The sequence below is a fragment of the Rutidosis leptorrhynchoides genome, chromosome 1 (genome assembly GCF_046630445.1).
Source record: "Rutidosis leptorrhynchoides isolate AG116_Rl617_1_P2 chromosome 1, CSIRO_AGI_Rlap_v1, whole genome shotgun sequence".
NCBI classification, from domain to species: domain Eukaryota; kingdom Viridiplantae; phylum Streptophyta; class Magnoliopsida; order Asterales; family Asteraceae; genus Rutidosis; species Rutidosis leptorrhynchoides.
The window spans coordinates 701,937,307-701,942,355 of record NC_092333.1 but is presented as its reverse complement, the minus strand read 5'-3'; positions in this window follow the sequence as shown (position 1 = coordinate 701,942,355).

The window sequence follows — 5,049 nt, the reverse complement described above, 5'->3', positions numbered from 1 at the left end:
AACTTTGCAGATAATTTGAGTGAATGATTACTAACAAAACTACATTGAAGGATTTTTAAATTGAATTCAATTTCGATTTATGAGCAAAAATAGTATATACAGAGGCTAGCGACTGTTAAAAAATATATATATATATTTATGTTCCCAGATTTTTACGAGTGGCAGGCTGTTTATATAATGAATTAGCAACAATAATTTGAAAAAAAAAACTTTGTTTTGTTGTGGATGGAAGTTGACGCAGGTTCACGAGAAGAACAGGAGATAGGGAGAAAAATAGAACTGATTAGGTATTAAGTGTAATTATTTGTCATCCAGTATCTTATTCGGTTAATATCAGAAATTAATATTCAGAAGAAAAAAAAATACTAATTATAATAATGATAATTTTTTTTTTCATGGTAAAAATAATAATAAAAATAATAATAACACTAATGTATCAATTTATATGCTTTAAATTTCATAACTATATATATATATATATATATTATAAAAACAAAATAACAATCTGGATAATACAGCTATTAATATACCTTTTAATATTACTATTAATATTAATAATAATGATATTAACTATAAAATGATGCAAATAATGCTATTAATGATAATAAACTGCATTTATTTTTATGATAACGATTTTTATTGATAATGTAATAACTTAACGAATCTTTAATCACATGCGGGAAAATAGAATGAAACTTAAAAAAAAACGGTAACATCCAACCAATTAGTGTCCAATCAATTTGGCACAGTTTTAATATTATTCAATTAGTCACAGTTTATTATATCGATAGATGTTTTAAGTTTAACGGTAGTATATATTATAATATTATACTAACATTACATTTTACAATCAAAATAAAACAGTAGTCATCGAATGATAAACAAATGCTACAATCGTAAACTAAATGAATTCGAAATCATTTATTTTTGAATTACGTTTTATATATTATGTTTTAATAATAATTTAATTATTTCGTAGATCATAACTTAGTTTAAATTATTAGTTCATATAATACTTTATTTAATGTTTCTAATTATTACTTATATACTTATATACACATATACATATTTATTTATATTTATTATTCGTGAATCGTTGAAAATAGTCTAAGGTCAATTGAATCAATCTAAACAGTTCAAAATTTTTAAGACTCAATATCACAGACTTTGCTTATCGTGTCGAGATCATATAAAGATTTGGTCGGAAATTTCCGGGTCGTCACAGAATGAACCTTAAGATTAACCTAATATTCATCAAGTTAGGAAGCTTGATGTAAAAGTTGGAATGAACTTTAGGGTTAACCTAATACTCATCGAGTTAGGAAGCTTTGATAAAATAGTTGGAATGGACTGGCTTTCAAGGATGAAAGCGAAAGTTATTTATAGTAAGAAGATTATTCGTATACCTCGCAAGAATGGTGAGCCAAAAGCCACCTGGATTACTTCAACAACCTGAGATCTCACAATGGAAATGGGAAGGGATGACGATGGATTTCATCCCGAAGCAACCGAAAACAATAGGCAGTTATGACACTATCGGGATTATCATTGACCGCCTCACCAAATCTGCTCACTTTCTAGCCATGAAAGGAAACCGATGTAATGGACAAACTTCGATACATAAAGGAAATTGTACCCCGTCACTTCATCGATTCAAATTCTATATTTAGGACTACCCAAGAATCTTATTTGATACTCATTCCTACGCAACTCTAAATTCTAACTTATTCCGAGAGATTCCTTGTTCGGTGATAATCACACCATCATCCTTCTTACTTTGATATTAGTTATACCAGTTCAAAATTTTCCGAATCAATGGGAGGTTAATTCTCATCCTCATACTCTCCCTTTTGTATCTCACTTATAAGCAACAACTTCACACTTAAGCATTTTTGGTCAAAGGACTTATGCCCTACTAATAGTCATCAACCACATTTACATGCAATAGTTTTCATTACCTCAAAAATCACCCGAAATTTTCAAAAATCTTTTACTCATGAAGCTTTTTCCAACTTGTAGCCTCTGAAATATGAAAATTTTGTTGCCGAAATTTTACACACACTATTTTACTGTGCGATCCTCTCAAAGTTTTATAAAAATAAATTTATTGTCATTAGTACAAATTTTAGAAACCGTATATGTTAAAGTAAATAATTACTTATTTTTACGAGTACACATGAAATTTTACTTTCACTTTTATAAATCCATTCTTTTATTCGAAAGATATGTTACATAGAACAGTACATGTTGTACATAACCCTAGTTACTAAGAACTTCGTTTATTTTCTTACATTGTCACCTTAAATGATTTCTATAAAATTTTTGTTGCTTACTATATAAAATTTTTCGTTGCTTATTCGTATCCAAGTCATCATGAAGACCTTACAACCGTCGAAACCGAGAGATTCATGTGTGTATGTATGTGATGAAGGCACTTACTACCACGTCATGCAGACCTTCGGGCATCCACTAATACTTAAACCATTCAAAGTTATTACGTTACCCCAGGATCTCATTTGCCACACCTGTCAGAGCGATGCTTTTTTTTACATAACTCGAAGTCCTGACTTGTTCCAAGAGATTCTCATCTAGCGATACTAACACCATCAGTATACTGACTTTAATATTAGCCATAACCAATTTGGCATTTTGCAAAGTCAAGAAGTGATTAACTTCTCATCCTCATGCTCTATCATTCATACCTCACTTTTTAGCAACGGCTTCGCACGTGAACATTTTGGGCCAAAGACTTAGGTCCTGATAATTATCAAAACTACATTTAATTCATTAGTTTTCATTACCTAGTAACATGTCAACCGATGATTCAAAGATTTTTCACTCGATCTTTTTCAACTCGTAACCTCTGAAATACGAAAAACTATGTTTATTAACATTTTTACACGTTGCGTATTTGTGCGGTCCTCACAAGATTTATGGACAAATGAAAGAAATAAAGTTTTTCTGACACTTATACGATTTATAAAATCATATATGTATAAATTTACCCTTACTTATTTTGGTTAGTACATACTAAGTTATACCTCCAAACTATTTAAAAATCACTCCTTTGTTGAGTTGTTTAACTTAAGACAAACAGTTTTGTGCAAAACGGTGCACGTTGTACATACTTATAAGATTACTAGAAACTTCGTTTCGTTTATGTTGTCACATCAAACGTTTAAAGATTTTTTCAAAACTTCCTCGGTTGATTTTATTTAAAGTTTTCGTATTAGACTACACCATGTAGGGATCATGTAGTGACCCGAACTTTTCCATGTTTATATATATTAATTGAGATTGATATTTACATGATTAAATGTTTCCAACATGTTAAGCAATCAAACTTGTTAAGACTTGATTAATTGAAATATGTTTCATATAGACAATTGACCACCCAAGTTGACCGGTGATTCACGAACGTTAAAACTTGTAAAAACTATATGATGACATATATATGGATATATATATATATATATATATATATATATAGTTAACATGATACTATGATAAGTAACATATCATTAAGTATATTAACAATGAACTACATATGTAAAAACAAGACTACTAACTTAATGATTTTTAAACGAGACATATATGTAACGATTATCGTTGTAAAGACATTTAATGTATATATATCATATTAAGAGATATTCATACATGATAATATCATGATAATATAATAATTTAAAATCTCATTTGATATTATAAACATTGGGTTAACAACATTTAACAAGATCGTTAACCTAAAGGTTTCAAAACAACACTTACATGTAACGACTAATGATGACTTAACGACTCAGTTAAAATGTATATACATGTAGTGTTTTAATATATATTTATACACTTTTGAAAGACTTCAATACACTTATCAAAATACTTCTACTTAACAAAAATCTTTACAATTACATCCTCGTTCAGTTTCATCAAGAATTCTACTCGTATGCACCCGTATTCGTACTCGTACAATACACAGCTTTTAGATGTATGTACTATTGGTATATACACTCCAATGATCAGCTCTTAGCAGCCCATGTGAGTCACCTAACACATGTGGGAACCATTATTTGGCAACTAGCATGAAATATCTCATAAAATTACAAAAATATGAGTAATCATTCATGACTTATTTACACAAAAACAAAATCACATATCCTTTATATCTAATCCATACACCAACGACCAAAAACACCTACAAACACTTTCATTCTTCAATTTTCTTCATCTAATTGATCTCTCTCAAGTTCTATCTTCAAGTTCTAAGTGTTCTTCATAAATTCTACAAGTTCTAGTTACATAAAATCAAGAATACTTTCAAGTTTGCTAGCTCACTTCCAATCTTGTAAGGTGATCATCCAACCTCAAGAAATCTTTGTTTCTTACAGTAGGTTATCATTCTAATACAAGGTAATAATCATATTCAAACTTTGGTTCAATTTCTATAACTATAACAATCTTATTTCAAGTGATGATCTTACTTGAACTTGTTTTCGTGTCATGATTCTGCTTCAAGAACTTCGAGCCATCCAAGGATCCGTTGAAGCTAGATCCATTTTTCTATTTTCCAGTAGGTTTATCCAAGGAACTTAAGGTAGTAATGATGTTCATAACATCATTCGATTCATACATATAAAGCTATCTTATTCGAAGGTTTAAACTTGTAATCACTAGAACATAGTTTAGTTAATTCTAAACTTGTTCGCAAACAAAAGTTAATCCTTCTAACTTGACTTTTAAAATCAACTAAACACATGTTCTATATCTATATGATATGCTAACTTAATGATTTAAAACCTGGAAACACGAAATACACCGTAAAACCGGATTTACGCCGTCGTAGTAACACCGCGGGCTGTTTTGGGTTAGTTAATTGAAAACTATGATAAACTTTGATTTAAAAGTTGTTATTCTGAGAAAATGATTTTTATTATGAACATGAAACTATATCCAAAAATTATGGTTAAACTCAAAGTGGAAGTATGTTTTCTAAAATGGTCATTTAGACGTCGTTCTTTCGACTGAAATGACTACCTTTACAAAAACGACTTGTAA